This window comes from Phaethon aethereus (genome assembly GCF_964289735.1).
Source record: "Phaethon aethereus genome assembly, contig: HAP1_BTS, whole genome shotgun sequence".
NCBI classification, from domain to species: Eukaryota; Metazoa; Chordata; class Aves; order Phaethontiformes; family Phaethontidae; genus Phaethon; species Phaethon aethereus.
In genome coordinates, this window is record NW_028114049.1 from 250,536 (window position 1) to 269,431 (window position 18,896).

Here is an 18,896-nt window from a genome sequence, read left to right on the forward strand (position 1 = left end):
AGCTCAGGCCGGAACCTACAGGTTCCCCTCGTCGTCAGGGTCCCAAGCGTCACTTTTGGCATCTGGCCCCTCCTTTCAATTACCAAAGCCTCCTTTTTAGGGCTGAAATCCTCATTTGTAGGGTCCCAGCCGGCCTTTTATGACCCATGGCCTTGTCTTGGGGCCCACACTCTCCTTTTGGGGGTCTAAACCCCAAAGGCGGAGCCAGGCGCGTGGCAACCTCCGCCCAGAAGTCCGTGGGGAGTCAGCGGACCCAGGACAGCCAATTGCATTTGAGGAGGTGGGGGCAAGGCACATGATTGATATGTAATTAACCAATGAAGCTTGCAGGCCTGCAGGAAACGGGGCCTGTGTTGAAGAATCTGGGCAACATGGGGGGGCGGGCTATGCTGTCTCCACCAATCATGCCTGGCGGGAGAGCATCACACAGATGATTGATAAGCTGTCTGACCCGGGCAGCCAATCAGAGGAAACACCACCTCGGGGAAGAGTGGGCACTGGTGTTGGGGTGGAGTGACCCCTCAGACAGCCAATGAGAGAGAGCATCACCTCCGGGAAGGGCGAGCACCACAGCAGGCCGCCTGAAGTGACAGCCCAGGCAGCCAATGAGAGAGACCTTCACCTCAGGTGAACTGCACCTGGGCAGCCTGACCACCTGGGAGCCAGCCCAAGGCAGCAGCACCTCAGGGGAGGGGAGGCCCCATCCCAGGGCGGAGTGACAGCCTAGGGGCCCCACCCAAGGCAGCAGCACCTCAGGGGAGAAGACTGACAGCCCTCCCGACCTATGCCAGAGGAGACCCCTGTGAGAAGAAGGCGGGCTCCGCTGGCGGCCAGGCTCAGCTTCAACATGGGGCCTGCCCCGACGCCGAGCAGCCCCCGGCCCAGGCCTGGGGCCTCTCTTCCCCCCTTCCGCCCCTCCGTCCTCATCCGCCCACCCCCGTGTTCTGGAACCCCCCACCTCCATGGGAGCTGCCGCCTCACAGAGCGTCAGTATCTCGTGGCCGTGCCGCTAGACAGCAGCCTTAGGCCACCGGCGGGCCACCAACGGTGACGGGGACGTGACGGTGAGTACCTAAGCATTGGTACCCAAGCATCATTTGAGGGCACAAAACCTAATGTCAGGGTTCAAAGCTGCGATTTCATTTCCAAAGCCCCATTGTTAGGGTCCAAGGCCCCATTTAGAAGGCCAAACCCTTCCTTTTGAGGGATTAAACTCTCTATTTTGGGGGTCCAAAGCCCTCTTTTACAGCTCAAAGCCCCCAGTGTAGTGCCCAAAGGTTTGTTTTAACAAACAATTCATTTCTCTGGGCCGTAGAGGAAGCAATAAGTTCCTCTCCTTTGCAGGCTCCCAAGCGTCTCTTCTATCGTCTAGCCCATCTGTGTTTGTACCCAAAGGCCCATTTTTAGGGTTGTAATCTTGATTTAATCATCCAAACCTGTCCCTTCTTAGGGCCCAACGTTTCATTTTGAGGGTCGAAGCCCTCATTTTTCATGCGGAAAACCTCTTTTGGGGTTCCAAAGCTACATTTCTAGTGTGCAAAGCCTCATGTTTACTTTCCAAAGTCTTAGTTTTGGCTTCCAAAGCCTCATTTTAGACTCCAAAGCCTCATTTTTATGGAAATCAGCTGTTGCTCAGGTAACATAGGGACGTTTTCCGTATCTGCTGTCTGTGTTCCCTGGGGGTCTTGAGTCGCTTGTGCCTTTTCCAAGAGTGGCTTTCTTCAGCAGGGACAGTCAAACACAGCTTTTCAGCTGCGGACAACACCGGGTCGGACCACTGGACTGCTTGTAAGCCCGGTGGTGTGTACGGTGGTCGTCCTCTGGCTTCAGTGGCAAGAACTGTCAGATTATCCCTTCTCCCTTCTTTTGTCCTTCCACTGGTACATGGGAGTGGAGACTGTTCTTAGACCTTCAAGATTTTCTGTTGCCACGGGTATTTGCTAACCTGAGAAGCTTGCTTCCCCTTCCGCTCTCCCTCTGTCCTCTTCAGGTCGCCAGCAAGGCTTCTGCACGATGAGCATAGTGGAACCGCACGTCAGCACGGTCCTGCATTTCTCTGCCAGTGCCCTCGAGCCTTGGGCTGTCATCAGCGTTGTTATAAATGATTTAGTCCCAAACGGGATTCCAATTCAAATTTACAATTTATTAAGCGAATAGAGGCAAGCAAACAGCGCTGGGTGCGCCGGGAGTCTCTGCTCCACCAAGACGCACGCGGTTCAGTTCCTGTTCCTGGTTTATATCCTGTCCGTTAATACATATTCATGAACAGGCGTGTCTTCTTCGGCGCATGCCCTCTTCTCCTTCTAGAATCTTCTCGACTCTTCCTCAGCGTGATCCTGTTTGCTAATACATATTCATGAATAGGCGTGTCTTCTAATACATATTAATGAACAGGCGTGTCTTCTTCAGCGCATGCCCTCTTCTCCTGCTAGAGTCTTCTCGAATCTTCCTCGGCGTGCCCCCAGGATGACCCAAACCTTATGCATGCACTTTCTATACACAGTACTATGCGGTCAGTGGTCAAACTGGTTTGAGCTGATATACCAGCAAAGTAGTTTAACTTCCTCCTGTAAAATTCCCCTTTTTATGGTGCAGGAGAAATCCATGAAGGTACAGAAGATTACACTTCATCACACGAATCAGATAAACATATTTCACAATCCCCCATCTTTTTCTTTATAGTATTGATTCGTGTTTTCATTTCCAATTGAGTATAACCGAGTAGATTAATCTAGTAACAATCCCCCACATATCCTCAATACAACTATCCCCATTTTAGTAAGCCGATCACCACCCATAAAATCTCCCCAAAATCCTATTCCATTCCAAGTTTGTCTCTCAGGAGGCCATTCGTTCTCCCTAATTTATGGGTAACGGGAAAAAACTAGGTTTTATTGTTGATTACAGTTATGCGCTGTACAACTAGAAAAGGTCCTCACTTTTTCCATTTTTCTGGGGTAAACCCCAGCTGGACTTGTTCCAATATTGACTACAGTTATTTGCCATAGTCAGAGTCCAAGGAACTCACCCCAAGTAGAACTAGAAGAGGTCCGGTCAGGGCCATAGTGGTCGGCGGTCACAGCCCGAAGGGGTTGCAGCCCTTGGCAGACCCTTTTTAAGCCGCAACACCAGTTCCCCTCCGGTCTTGCCCTCTTCTTTCCTTTAAGGGGGTGCTTTCTTAGTACCCAAATTAATTGAGCACTGCTTGTGAAGGCCAGAGCTTTGCTAGATCAGTGGTTTGGCCAGACCTGAGCACTTGCCCGAGCCTGGCGATCCTCTTTATTTGCAAGGCTTTATGGCTACAGAAAACTGCCAGTTAGCCTGCAACACTAATCTTACAAATGCACACCACCTTCTACACAAAGGACAACTTCTAGTTCCAGCTCCTTTTTCCTGTTCTTCTTTTGCCAACAACTCCTTCCGATTATACTCGTTTGGAGTACCCATTGTTGTTTCCTATTACCCTTTCCCATTGTTTTCCAAACTTGGGGATTACTTACATTTCTCTCCATAGCTTCCCATGGCCATCGTTCACCTTGATTTGTTCCACCACAAACGTAACAATTAGTTATATTCAATGACTTTACAAATAGATTTTTAGCAACTGTGGGAATTTCATGTTTCACTCCTGTTTCATTACAGGAGTAGCCGCAATAAAATTCCCACAGCAATTTAGTCAGATGTGACCTTCCACTCCTTCACTGGACCTTTCACTCGCGACACATGTGTCCATCCTTTTTCAGCAGTTCTCACAGCTGTTTCTGTAGTTAATAAAACAAGGAAAGGTCCTTCCCAGAGGGGAGATAAGTTTCCTTCTTTCCATGTTTTTATCAGAATTTTATCTCCTGGTTCTAACTGATGAATTGCAAATCCTAAAGGTGGTGTTTGGGCCACCATCCCAATCTCTCTTAATTCTTTTAATCTTTTCCCAATGGTAATTATATATTGTTGGATACTATGATCCTCAATTACATTGTTCCCCAGAGGCATTCCTTGAAAATAAGGCACGCCATAGAACATTTCATATGGCGATAATCCAGTCTCACTGTATGGTTTCGTTCTTACGTTTAGAAGTGCCAATGGTAAACATTTCGTCCAGGGCATTTGCGTCTCAATCATTAATTTAGCCAATTGTTGTTTTATTGTTTGATTCATTCTTTCTACCTTCCCCAAGCTTTGTGGGTGCCACGGAATGTGGTATTCCCACTGTAGAAGTAAAATGTGTGCCCTGGTCAGAATCAATGTACTGGATTATCCCGTATCTAGGTATCAAATGTTCCAATAAAATTTTTACCACCATCTGTGCCGTAGCTCGTGCTACAGGGTACGCTTCTACCCACTGTGTTAAATGATCTACTATTACCAATAAATATTTTATCCTCCCTACCTTAGGCAATGCAGTGAAATCGACTTGTACTTTCTCAAAAGGTCTTTTCTCCCTCCCGTGGCTGTTTGTCGAAACACTGTCTTATTTACCTTTTGACATGTTAAGCAACCTTGTGTAATTTGCTTTGCTATTTCAAAAATTCCAATACCACCAAATTGTTTAAGAAAATGATCACTTAACGCTTTTGTAGCCCAATGTGTTTGCACACGCAAACGTTCTAATATTCGCCTGCTGTAGGCTTTTGGCAGCATTTCTCGCCCATCAGGCAGTGCCCATTTTCCTTGTTCTAATTTAACTCCTATTTTCTCCAATTTTGTTTGTTCTTCTGGCGTAAACTTCTTCTCTCTTTCCTCTCGTCCTTCTTTGCTGGTGTCCTCCTTTGTTTGTATTACATTAATTTTGGCAACTTTAGCCCTCAAGGCTGCTTCCTGGGCCTCTTTAGCTGCTAAGTTATTTCCTCTCGTTCGATAATCTAATCCCTTTTGGTGTCCCCTCACATGTACCATGTTGCCTTCGCAGGCGTGGCGACCTGGTTCAGGAACGGCACGGCGACCAACCCCAGGCCGCTCGGGCCATCAGCTCGCTGACACCAATGTGGTAGACGGCAAATGGCGTTTATTAGTTTGTGACACGGCGTTATATAGCTTAGGTTTATAACCTCACTTCCGTCTGCTTGCATCATAAATTAAACGCTATTGGCTTTTAGGAGAGGGGCCCTAACTTTCCGTACAGCGCGATATCTTCCGGCCGCCAGACCCTAGCTATCTACATTTCCCCCCTCCCTATGCGCAATTAAATTAATTAAATTAATTTATAATAATAAATAAATTATTAATATTAATTAACAGTAATTAAATTACTATTTAATTAATAAGTTAAATTGGTTAAAATATAGCAATCTTAAAGAATATATATCTCGTAACCTTGGATAGGAAACATACTAAATGCATCCTACTCTTAGTCAGTGCGTTATAATAATGTTAAAAAATATATACATATTACGAACTTGAATAGAAAACACAAGGCACGTCGAGATGTGACTGGGGGGCACCTGGGAGCAACGGGGTATAACTGGGGATAGTTAAAGGAAATTTTGAACAAGAACATTCTTAAAGCAGCTCTTGGCGTTCTATCAACATGATGTTGACCTTCTCTAGCCGGCTCTTAACAAACGACGCGAGTCTGTTCAATATACAGGGTCCAAAGATCAATGCTATCATGATAATTACGATCGGCCCTGTCAAGGTAGTGACACACTACCACCACAGAGTGGTCAGCCATGGTGAATGGTTAAACCACGATGTGAGCCAATCTTGTTGTGCCTCTCGTTCCCTTTTTCGTTTCTCTAATCCCTCTCGTAATTTAGTCATAGTGTCCCTCACTATTCCGGTGTGGTCCGCATATACGCAACATTCTTCCCTTAGTGCAGCGCACACTCCCCCTTGTTGCAAGAACATCAAGTCTAACCCTCTTCGATTTTGCAACACTACCTCAGATAGTGATCTAATTGATTGTTCTAATGCACTTATTGATTGTTCGATTCTAGCCAGGTCCTCATCTACTGCCACCTCAGGGCGCTAAGTTCTTTGTTCTGTTGCACCAAGGATGCTACTCCTGTACCTATTCCCGCACCTCCTACGATCATTAGAGTAGCTATTGTTAGTGCTGTAAGGGGTTCTCGTTTTGACAGGTGATGTTCCGGGGTAATCTGTGAGTCGTAGACAAAGTCTTCAGTATGGTAAAAGATTTTGGGGACTATAGTTACCTGGACACAGTATTCTGAGGATTTATCAAATTTTTCCAACGATAGACAAGGTGTAACTCCCATAGTGGAACACACCCACTTGGTATTGCTGGCCGGTATTAACCATTTTGCAGGGGTTTTATCTTGTGTCTTGCTAGCACATAGTTGTTTTTTGTGCTTTGGGACTTTACCTACGCACACGCCACTTCCCACCACCCGCGCTAATGTAATTCCTTGCTTTTCTGTGTCCCATATACACTGGGCTGGATTTGAGCCATTTACTCGTCTGGGTATGTCACTTACTCCTACAGCCTCATAAAAGGGTGGTCTTATTCCGTAGCACAGCCAACAATGCTCCGTAAGATTTGGGTTAGTTTTGTTCAGTAGTTGATAGCTAGCTTGCATCATTTTCCAGAGAGAATTTTGATTGGGAGTTTCGGTGGTGTGTGTTGCTCTGGGTGCGGTAACTTTGGTACTAGCTACAATATTATGTGGTGATGGTGTGATTTTCGGGATAAGAACCGGGTTAGGCCCGATTGCTCGGTTGGGGCCTACTGGCAGTGGATCATTCGGGATAATCTCCTTTTTTATGAGGATTAAACCACCTTTGTCTGTCCCTGGTTCTGTGTACCTTATCCCCTACATTTTCCCAAGTAACCAACTGTCTTCTTGGGGCTCAGTAACATTTAAGAAGAGATACTGACAATTTCCGCGCCCTCGCCATGCTTGTGGTGGAATGCACTTATATGGACCTGTCGTGGTTTAGCCCCAGCCAGCAACTAAGCACCACGCAGCCGCTCGCTCACTCCCCCACGGTGGCACGGGGGAGAGAATTGGAAGAGTAAAAGTGAGGAAACTCATGGTTTGAGATAAAGACAGTTTAATAAGTAAAGCAAAAGCCGTGCACGCAAGCAAAGCAAAACAAGGAATCCGTTCACCACTCCCCATGGGCAGGCAGGTGTTCAGCCATCTCCAGGGAAGCAGGGCTCCGTCACGCGTAATGGTTTCTTGGGAAGACAGACGCCATAACTCCGAACGTCCCTCCACCGCTTCCTTCTTCTTTGTCCCAGCTTTATATACTGAGCATGACGTTATATGGTATGGAATATCTCTTTGGCCAGCCTGGGTCAGCTGTCCCAGCTGTGTCCCCTCCCAGCTTCCCGTGCACCCCCAGCCTGCTCGCTGCAGGCCAGCACGAGAAGCTGGACTGTCCTTGACTACTTAGCAACAACTCAAAACATCAGCACCTTATCAACATTTTCTCATCCCAAATCCTCATAGCCTCACGTTAGCTTCTATGAAGAAAATTAACTCTACCCTGGCTGAAACCAGGACAGGACCCCACTGGACTTTCAGGTATTTGTCTCTACCACTACCCGGTATCCAAGCAGGGGCTATGGTCTCACATCCCCAGTAGCTACAGTAATATTGGTTAGGGTAGTTGCAATAACTCTTCCCCGGGTTCGAGCTGGGACACATATAAAATCCTAGGTACCTCCAGCATCGGTCTCTCGGGACAAGCTGACACAGAGAGGCATTAAAACTTGGCGCATCTGATGTAATTTGGGTTGCGATAACTTGTTGATCATCGAATCGAAGGAGGGACCATTTAAATGGCCGATGGGGATGGTGTTCTGATACTGCTTGCCCTATAGTGACGAGCCCTAAAATCAAGATCACACAAAGACATCGTAGCCTCCCCCTTTGGAGGTTAGGTCGCTGCTGTTTGGATTCCACCAGTGTGGAGCTCCCAGGTGCGGACAGGATGCTTGTCGGCTTGTCGTCCTCTCTCGCCACCGGGGTGTACGGGTTACAAGGACGTCCGATAATCCGATCCTGTGGGCAAAAACTCAGAGTTTTCATTAGCTTTATTCTGAAGGTCCGGTTTAATAGACTTAAGCGGACACCACTTAACTTTGCCATCTCTTTTGACAGCAGCATATACTCGCCCTGTCAGGACTAGCCTCCACCCTTGTTCCCATTCTCCCAGCTCATTTTTGATTATAACTAACGGGCCTTCTTCTAGCGCTCGAGCGGCCCAATGTTTTTGGGTGGGGCTATTCACCTCTGCTCCCCTGGGGAACTGATTTAGTGCTAAAAGAGCGGTAGCTAGCAGGTGTGCTTGGTCTCCCGGAGGAACGGCGTTGGCAAAACCTTCTGTTTTTGCCAACACCTCTGATTTAGATTTCAGAGTTTGATTTGCTCGTTCGACTATAGCTTGACCTGTGCTATTATACGGAATACCGTGTGTTAAGGTGATACCCCATTTCAAAGCAAATGCCTGGACTGATTTGGAGGCGAAGTTCGGGCCGTTGTCTGTTTTGATCTGATTAGGGACGCCAAGCCACGCCATGACCGTCAACCAATGTTGGATGGTCGCTTTGGAGTGGGTTCTAAGGTGTTGTGTGGCTACGATCACTCCGCTATATGTATCTACGGTTACTGCTAGCCACGCTCGAGGTTTCAGCAACTGACAGAGCGTAAAATCCGTCTGCCACACTTCGGAGGCCTTAAGGCCTCTGGGGTTGACTCCACTGGACCACAGTGGTGCTTTCTGGCAATGGGGACACATGGCTACTATGTGTTTCGCATCAGTGACCGAGATCCCGCATTTCTTTGCTAGCGCTTTAGCTCCGATGTGGAGAGACTCGTGTAGCTGGCGGGCTTCTCTTAGCGTCCACACCCCTTTTGCAGCAGCGTCTGCTTTGTCGTTGCCGGTTTGGAAAAACCCTTTGATTGGGTTGTGGCTGTTGACGTGGATGACCGATATGGTGCCCTTTCTGGAAAAAAGTGCTTCTTCCAGCATGAGAGCTGCTGTGGATGTTGACACGCCGGGCCCCGACATGGCTAAGCAAAGCTTAGCCACGAACATCGAATCGGTCACTATGTTGAGGTGTTCCATTGGGAACAGTCCACACGCTAGTACTACGGCCATCGCTTCTAGCTGCTGGACTGAAAGCGCACGATTGGTCGTTTTAATGCAGTGCCATTCTCCTCCTGATTGCCATACTGCTGCTGCGGTTGAGGTCGCCAAGGATGCATCTGTGAAGACCGTTGGTCCCCGTTGGGGCCGATCCATGATCTTCCTTGGGAGGTCGATGTGGCAGCCACTGGCAGTGGCTGGAGCCATGTAGCGGGTGATCCGCCCCGGTTACTTGGGCTAGTTGTCTCGCACAGTTGTCCTCCCATTCTTGTTTAAAAACAATCATCCCTGCCCCGTCGAAGATCAATCTACAAGTTTGTTTTCTATCGAACGGGAGCATATCGTCTCCCCCGAAGACACCATCTATGAGGGTGGAGACCATGGCAGAATTAAGCCCTTTATCCGCAATTGCCTTAACAATCGCTTGGATATCCTTAGGGTTTATTGGCGAGTGGACCCTCTGTCCCCCATCTGTCACCCGGACCGGGAACGCTAGCGCGGCCGATGGGGCCCAGCTGGCGCACGCAATCTTTATTTTCCTCCAGTCCGTGAGAGGGATTTCTCCCCCTCGCGGTTCCTCTTTAATTTGGATGGGAATATTTTGGCTCTTGACTTTGTTTATCTCCGTTTCCTCCTCCTCTGAGTTTGAATCGGTTGTGAGCCACTCGTCCCAGCTAGTGTCTGATCCAGAGTCGGAACTCGACTGACTGGTTACTTCCGGTTTGCAGTACCTTTTTGTTGGGCTCCGGCCCCGCCCGCTTCCCTTGCTTCCCGCCCTCTTGGCTCGCCCCGCCCTCTGCGCGGCGGGGTGTTTGCCCTATAAGGGCATTTTTTCAGATGGCCGCTCTGATTGGCTTTCCGCCCTTCGCTCGCGCTCTCCTCCCCTTCCCGGTCACTCTCATCACCTCTCTTTTTCACGTTCTCGTCCCCTTCACGTTTGTGTGCGCTTGTTAACGCTAACGCTTCCTCCCTGTTCCCGCCAAGGGCATCCTCGCCCCGCCCTTTGCCTTCTTGCTCGGCGCCATCTTGGGGCGCGTAGGGCGGTGGTGTAGCCCAGACTTCCTCAGACTCTGGTTTCTCCGCGGCGCCCCTGGCCTCCTCGGCTAGCTTACCCCAGAAGAGTTTAGCTCGTTTCTGTCCCTCCGTAAGCGGGTCGGGGTTCGGGAATTGAGGGGACGTGTCGGCCTTTGGCAGATCTTTAGGCTGACTAGAATCGTCATCGTCTGGGGGGTGCAAAGTCTGCGTGGCTGCCCCGACTCCCAATTTCGGGGTGGCCAACAAACAGTTCTTTGCCGCCCTCCAGGTGTCCTGTTCTTGTATAGCCTTCTGCAGGGCCTGTACGACTTTTCCCCACGACTTAAGGTTTTTCCCACGACCCGAGGACATCGTCTCTTCAGCTAACGCTTTAGTGCATTTATCCCACACTTCGGGGTGGAGAATATCCACCGGCTGGGCAATGGCTCCAATTTGCAAAAGTCTCGCAACTGCGAGAGTAAAACCTTTGGGTTTACAATCAATACCCCACTGCTTATGTAATTGTGATACGACCTTCACAAGGGCTTCCATCCTCCTTGTTGGTCCGGGAGCGTCCTCCCCGCCGGGCTGGTCCTGCCGCTCCGGCCGCTGTTCACCTGTCCAGGCGACGATTCCCGGGTTTCGGCACCACTTTTTGCCTTCAGAGGCGTGGCGACCTGGTTCAGGAACGGCACGGCGACCAACCCCAGGCTCGTGCCCACCTGCACTCTCTTGTTTTTAAATATGGAGTTCATGTCCCTTGAAGAGAAATGGGCTGGATGAGGCAACAGCGAGCGGGACTGAAAGGGTCGGAACTGCCAAGTCCAGAGGGTGCTGCTCAGTGGCACCAAGTCTCTCCTGAAACTGTAGGATAATTTAGGAAGGAAAAGACCTTGAAGACAATCAAGTCCAACCATTTGCTTAGCACTGCCAAGTCCACCACTAAACCATGTCCCTAAGTGACACGGCTACACATCTTTTTAAATCCCTCCGGTGATGGTGACTCCACCACCTCCCTGGGCAGCCTGTTCCAATGCTTGACCACCCTCTCCATAAAGACATTTTTCCTAACATCCAGTCTAAACCTCCCCTGGCACAACTTGAGGCTGCTTCCTCTCGTCCTATCGCTGGTGGCTTGGGAGAAGAGACCAACACCCACCTCACCACAACCCCCTTTCAGGCAGTTGTAGAGAGCGATGAGGTCTCCCCACGGTCTCCTTTTCTCCAGCCTAAACACCCCCAGTTCCCTCAGCTGCTCCTCACAGCAGGAGGACTTGTGCTCCAGACCCCGCACCAGCTTGGTTGCCCTTCTCCGGACACGCTCCAGCACCTCAACGTCCTTCTTGTCGTGAGAGGCCCAACACTGAACACAGGATTCGAGGTGCAGCCTCACCAGTGCCGAGTACAGGGGCACGATCGCTGCCCTGCTCCTGCTGGCCACACCATTGCTGACACAGGCCAGGATGCTGTTGGCCACCTGGGCACACTGCTGGCTCATGGTCAGCCGGCTGTCAACCAGCACCCCCAGGCCCTTTTCCGCGGGGAAGCTCTGCAGCCACTCCTCCCCAAGCCTGTAGCGTTGCATGGGGTTGTTGTGAGCCAAGTGCAGGACCCGGCACTTGGCCTTGTTAAACCTCATAGACTTGGCCTCGGCCCAGCCAGCCTGTCCAGGCCGCTATATAGAGCCTTCCTACCATCAAGCAGATCAACACTCCCAGACATCGGGGTGTCATCTACAAACTTCAGGAGTCTGTGCTCGATCCTCTCGTCGGATCATGGACGAAGTTATTAAACAGAACTGGCCCCAGTCATAGAATCACCTTGAAAAGTCGTCTAGTCCAACCCCCCTGCAGCGAGCAGGGACATCTTCAACGACATCAGATGACTCGGAGCCCTGTGCAGCCCGATCTGGAATGTTTCCAGGCACGGGGCATCTACCGCGTCTCTCGGCAACCTGTGCCAGCGTTTCACCACCCTCATTGTCAAAACTTTCTTCCTCCTATCTGGCTGAAACCTCCTCTCTTTCACTTTAAAACTATTACCCCTTGTCCTACCGCAACAGGCCCTGCTGAAAAGTCCTGGGGAACACCACTTGTTACCGGTCTAGTGCGAGGCCAGTAGCTCGCGGTGTCTCCCAGGGGCGAAGACATGGACCGATCCTCTTTAACACCTTCCTTAATTAATGGTCTGGACGATAAGGGCAGTGCGAACCCTCAGCAAGTTGGGGAATGGCACCCAACTGGGAGGAGCGGCTCCTAAGCCAGGGGATCCTGCTGCCATTGCGAGGGACCTGGGCAGGCTGGAGAGACGGGCTGACAGGAACCTCATGCCGTTCAGCAAGGGGAAGTGCAAAGGGTGCTGTACGGGGGATGAACGCCGGAACAGGCTTCCCAGGGAGCTTGTGGGGTCTCCATCCTCGGAGATGGCCCACAGCCCTCTGGACACGGTCATGGACAACCGGCTGCAGGTGGCCCTGCTTGAGCAGGGGGGTGGCCCCAGCTGACTTCACCCCCCAGCTGACCTCCCGGCCAGCCTCAAGTAGACGAACCCCATCAACGGCCACTGCCACTACTCCAACCCCTGCGACAGGCACTGCCACTACTCCAACCCCATCAATGGGCACTGCCACTACTCCCACCCCCGAGGTGAGAACTGCCACTACTCCAACCCCCGCAGTGGGCACTGTAACTACTCCAACCCCATCAACGGGCACTGCCAATACTCGAACCCCATCAAAGGGCACTGCCACTACTCCAACCCCCGTGTCGGGGCACTGCGACTACTCCAACCCCATCGACGGGCACTGCCAATACTCCAACCCCGGCGGCAGGCACTGCCACTATTCCAACCCCTGCAACAGGCACTGTATCTGCTCAGACTGTTGCAGCTGAGCCAGAGAACCAGCCTATCCCAGTATCAGTCAAAAGAGGACTTGTATTATATATATAATTATATAACATTTTACAATATATATCATATTATAATATTATATATAATAATATATATAATAATTTATATAACTATATAAAAGAAGAATTCTGCAAAAGAAGAAATCTTGGAAGGAGAAGTCAGCTCATTTAGTAAGGTACGAAGAAGCTTTTTCTAAGAGGGAGCCAGAGGAAGAGAGTGAGGAGGCAGAGGGCTCTGAAGCAGGGCCATCATGATGATGGAAGAGGGAAGAGAGCAGGTCATTGCTTGAAGAGGAGGAAGAGGAAGAACTCCTAAAAGGAGAGCTAACTACTCAATCTCTATCCCTGACAGAACTGCGAGATGTGTGACAGGATTTCAGCCTTCGTCCAGGTGAGCACATTGTCTCCTGGCTGCTCCGATGCAGGGATAACAGGGCCAGTAGCCTGGAATTAGAGGGTAGGGAAGCCAAGCAGCTGGGTTCCCTTTCTAGGGAAGGGGGCATTGACAAAGCTATGGGAAAAGCTGCACGAGTCCTCAGCCTCTGGAGACGACTCCTGTCAGGTCTGAAGGAAAGGCTTCCCTTCAAGGAAGATGTTCTATGTCACCCAGGCAAGTGGACCACCACGGAGAAAGGGATCCAGTACCTGAGGGAGCTAGCTGTGCTGGAAGTGATTTATGGTGACTTGGACAATGGACAATCATCCAAAGATCCAGATGAAGTCAATTGCACGCGACCTATGTGGCAGAAGTTTGTACGGAGTGCACCATCCTCATATGCCAACTCATTAGCAGTAATGGCCTGGAAAGACAGAGAGAGACCAACGGTGGATGAATTGGCTGGCCAACTCCGGCAATACAAAGAAAGTCTCTCTTCCTCCCTACGGGCCTGCGTCTCTGCTGTAGAGAAAGTGTCCCGGGAGTTCCGGCAATTCAAAGAGGATATGCCCTATCCTCCACCCGTACAGACCAGTGTCTCAGCCATTAGGAGTAAGCGCTCTTCTGTTCAAGAGAGAAGATATAGAGGATACACACCATGAGCCACCCTGTGGTTTCACTTGCGTGACTACGGAGAGGACATGAGGAGGTGGGACAGAAAACCCACCTCGACCCTAGAGGCACGAGTACGCGAGCTGCAAGGGAAAACAATTACAAAAGGGGGTTCAGGTTCCTCCAGAAAAATCGTCGCTCCACTTTCCAGTGGGCAGTTCCCCAGAAAGAATGGAAGAGCTGATCTCACCTCTGATCCTCTTGAAGGGACTTCTGATTCCTATTTACAAGAAGTGGGTGACGAGTACTATGACCAGGACTAGAGGGGCCCTGCCTCCAGCCAGGCGGAGGAGAGGGACAACCGAGTTTATTGGACTGTGTGGATTAGATGGCCTGGCACATCAGACCCACAGGAATATAAGGCTTTAGCGGACACCGGTGCACAATGTACCCTGATGCCATCAAGCCATATCGGGGCAGAACCCATCTGTATTTCTGGAGTGACACGGGGATCCCAACAGCTGACTGTACTGGAGGCCAAAGTGAGCCTAACTGGGAGTGAGTGGCAGAAGCACCCCATTGTGACTGGCCCAGAGGCTCCGTGCATCCCGGGCATAGGCTACCTCAGGAGAGGGTATTTCAAGGACCCAAAAGGGTACCGGTGGGCTTTTGGTATAGCTGCCTTGGAGACGGAAGAAATTAAACAGCTGTCCACCTTGCCTGGTCTCTCAGAGGACCCTTCTGTGGTGGGGTTGCTCAGGGTTGAAGAACAGCAGGTGCCGATCGCTACCACAACAGTGCACCGGCGGCAATATCGCACCAACCGAGACTCCCTGATCCCCATCCGTGAGCTGATTCGTCGGCTGGAGAGCCAAGGAGTGATCAGCAAGACTCGCTCACCCTTTAACAGCCCCACATGGCCAGTGTGAAAGTCTAATGGAGAGTGGAGACTGACAGTAGACTATCGTGGCCTGAATGAAGTCACGCCGCCACTGAGCGCTGCCGTGCCGGACATGCTAGAACTTCAATATGAACTGGAGTCAAAGGCAGCCAAGGGGTACGCCACCATTGATATTGCTAACGCGTTTTTCTCGATCCCTTTGGCGGCAGAGTGCAGGCCACAGTTTGCTTTCACTTGGAGGGGTGTCCAATACACCTGGAATTGACTGCCCCAGGGGTGGAAACACAGCCCTACCATTTGCCATGGGCTGATACGGACTGCGTTTGTGGTGAGACGGGTTTGTGGTGAAACACAGGGGTTGTGGTGAGGTGGGTGTTGGTCTCTTCTCCCAAGCCACCAGCGATAGGACGAGAGGAAATGGCCTCAAGTTGTGCCAGGGGAGGTTTAGACTGGATGTTAGGAAAAATGTCTTTATGGAGGGAGTGGTCAAGCATTGGAACAGGCTGCCCAGGGAGGTGGTGGAGTCACCATCACCGGAGGGATTTAAAAAGATGTGTAGCCGTGTCACTTAGGGACATTGTTTAGTGGTGAACTTGGCAGTGCTAAGCAAATGGTTGGACTTGATTGTCTTTTCCTTCCTAAATTATCCTACAGTTTGAGGAGAGACTTGGTGCCACTGAGCAGCACGCTCTGGACCTGGCAGTTCCGACCCTTTCAGTCCCGCTCGCTGTTGGCTCATCCAGCCCATTTCTGTTCAAGGGACATGAACTCCATATTTAAAAACAAGAGAGTGCAGGTGGGCACAAGCACGCCCACAGCTTTCAAAGTCCCCTAACAGAAACCGCTTGGACTGGGTATTTCCACCAATTGCCTCAGAACCTACAGGGAAGAAAACAGCCATAAATTACACGCACAAGGCCAACAAGTGTTTTTAATTCTGGCTTGGGCTTTTCTGCCTGTTGTTTACTAATGAGTTCTGTTTTCGCAAGGTGATCCCAGAAGTTGAACGCAGATTAAAGCTCTTCCTCGAGGGACCTGTGGGCAGGCGGGCCAGCTGGCAGAGCTGCCCAACTCTCTGGAAGGTCTCTCTGAGCTCTTCCTGGCCAGAGGCAGCCATGGCAGGAGGGACCGCGTGGGCTGCTGGTGCCCTTTGTGCAGCCTGGTCCCTGCCGGGGCCAGTTTTGGTGCTTCCTGGATTCTTCCTCCTCCTCCTGTCCGGCATTGCAGCAGTCAGGTGCTGTGCTCCTCCCTCATGCAGGGTCACAATCTGCCCCCGTCACCACCGCAGCACCCTGTGTGCTTGTCTGATGAGCATCTCTAGGGCACTGAGGCCTTCCTCTTCCTCCTCCCCCTCCCTGCTGAGGGGTCAAAGTGTGTGGTGTCCACAGCTGAGCTGCAGAGATCATAGCCTCGCCGTGGGGGTGTGCTCCGCTCCCTCTGCCCAGGCAGGGTTTGCTCCCAAGGAGCCCCGGGAGCCCACTTGGAGATGGTATTGGAGCGCCCTGGAGCTGCATCATCCCCTGGGGCTCGTTCCTCATGTGGAGGACTTGTTCTCCACCTCCTCCTCCTCCTCCTTCCTGAGCAGTCATAGTCCGTGACCTCCACGAGCCGGCTGCGGAGGTTATAGCTGCGCTGCAGGGATCTGCTTCGCTCTCTGCTCCTCAGCAGCTTCTGTTCCTGAGCAGCACTGGGTGCGGGAGCCAAGGGGGAGCTGCCGTTGGAGGGCCCTGCAGCTGCGCCATCCCTGGGAGCACAGTCGTGGCTTGGAGGACTAGTTCTCCTCCTCCTCCCTGCCGAGATGTCATAGTCCGTGGAGTCCACGAACCAGCTGCGGAGATCACTGCCCCACTGCGGGGATCTGCTGCGGGCCCTCTCCCTGGCACCGTTCCTCTGGCAGCGGGAAGAAGGGCTGAACCCGTGCTCCGCTTTGTCGCTGTCTTCTCGCGCGGTGGGCAGCACACGGTCCAATGGCTGACAGTAGACTGGGCACGCGGCTTTCTTTCTGGACACCAAACTCACGCAGCCGCAGAAGAAGCGGCGCAAGCAGAAGCCCACGTAGGAGGCGATGCTGAGCCCGCCCGGCCAGGCGGGGCACGGCCAGCCTGCAGACGCCTCCCGTGCGCCTGCCCAGGGTAGCTGGCTGGTGCTGGCTGTTGTGGAGCAGCTGCCGTCCTCTGCAGAGTCCTCCAGGCCCACCGCCACGTCCTGCAAAGAGAGCTGTGAAAAGGTCCTGCCCTTTCCTCCTGAAAGGACCAGAAGAGCGGGGAAAGCCCAGAAGCTGTGGCAGGGGACAGCTAAGGGCCTCCCAAAGGCTCTCCTGGAGGGCTGCAAGGGCAGAAGGGCCAAAGGCAGACAAGTGGGACGGATCTAGGGGGGATGCTTTGAGAGGGAGAAGCGTTGCGGCTGGGAAGAAAGCTGCAGTGCGGGAGGGAGAAGAGCAATGCCAAGATCCCAGAAAGACGCGCACTGTCCATGTGGGGCCCTGACCCACCTCCCCAGAGTTACCTTAGTCCGATGAGGCAGACCCTGTGGCCCCACAGAAGCCGCCTGCTTGCTCTCAGCCCCCCACTGGCTGAGGAAGGAAGGGGCATATGATGGTGCCGGCGAGGTAGGAGCCCCTTCTGCAATTTTCACATCAGAGCACCTGATTGGAGAAAAAAAAGGGTGGTCTCCATTTAGGGCTGTGCTTGCAGCCGTCTCTGGGGTTCAGTCATTTTCTTGGAGCGGTTTCCAGGACAGAGAGAATCATAACCGAGACTGCAAATGGGCAATTCGCTTGGGGTCTTCCCACCAGGTCTGCCCCTGTCGGAGCAAGACCTCGCCTTTATACCCCTTAGGGCCTCCGTTTCTTGGAATCACAGAAGCATCACGCGGTTTGGATTGGAAGGCATCGCCTAGTTCCACCTCCCCTGCCACGGGCAGGGATAACTTCCCCTAGATCAGGTTGCGCAAAGTCCCATCCAACCAGGCCCGGAGCACTTGCAGGGAGGGGGCATCCACAGCTTCTCTGGGAAACCTCTTCCAGTGTCTCACCACCCTCACCGTCAAGAATTTCTTCCTCATATCCAACCGCAATTTATCCTCTTTCAGTTTAAACCGTTACCCCTCGTCCTACCCCTTCACCCCCTGAGAAAGAGGCCCTCCCCATCTTTCCTATAGGCCCCCTTGAAGTGCTGCTCTCTGCATTAGCCACCGTCAGACAGCAGACGAGTAGCCGTGTACCCCCGGGCAGCAGCCTAAAGCCCGCTAGGGAGAGAGAGTGGTTGACGTGGGGTCGTTCAGCTTCGAGAGAACGGAGTGATGCAGGTAGTAATTGCTGCTGTGGCAGAAAGAGAAACACTCCAGAGGAGGAGAAGGAAAAGAGCAAAACCGGGAAAAGGAGAGGTGTTCTGAACGCATTTTCATACTGGTTCTCACCTGGCATAAAACAGTAAATAGGCTTGCTGCCCGAGAACTGTGTCGACGCCACACTGATCCACAGACGCGTCGTCCATTTTGTACCACAGCCCATTGCTGGCCTGTAAGAAAAGGCAACGACAGCTGGAGATGAACTGCGTGGTTTCTCCACAAAAACACCAGCAGAAAGCTGCAGAACCAAGAGCATGCCAAAACAAATCCAATCCAGCCCTGCAGGAGACCTTCTCGCCGACAGCTGTGGCTACCAGAAAGACTGCCACGCACGTTTGTCTTCCCAAGCACCCATTCGTCCCTTCTTAGGAAGGAAGTTGCACTTTACCTTTGCGTAGCAGAAATAGTGTCCTGCATGACAGCGGCCACCGCGGTGCACCAGCACAGCGTATAAGGCATAGAGGAGCGGTTCTCCAGCGGTCTGAGACGTGTACGGGCGAAGATCCAAGTACTCGGGATACTCCACAAGCTACGGAGCGACCAGGAGGGCTCAGAAATGATCCAGAAATACTACACAAAAGAGCATTCCAAGACTAAAGGCTCGAGGGGCACAAATACATCTTTGGAGCGAAGGGACACGTGGTTTTCCCTGAAGCAAAATGTCAATGTCCAGCTGGCAGGA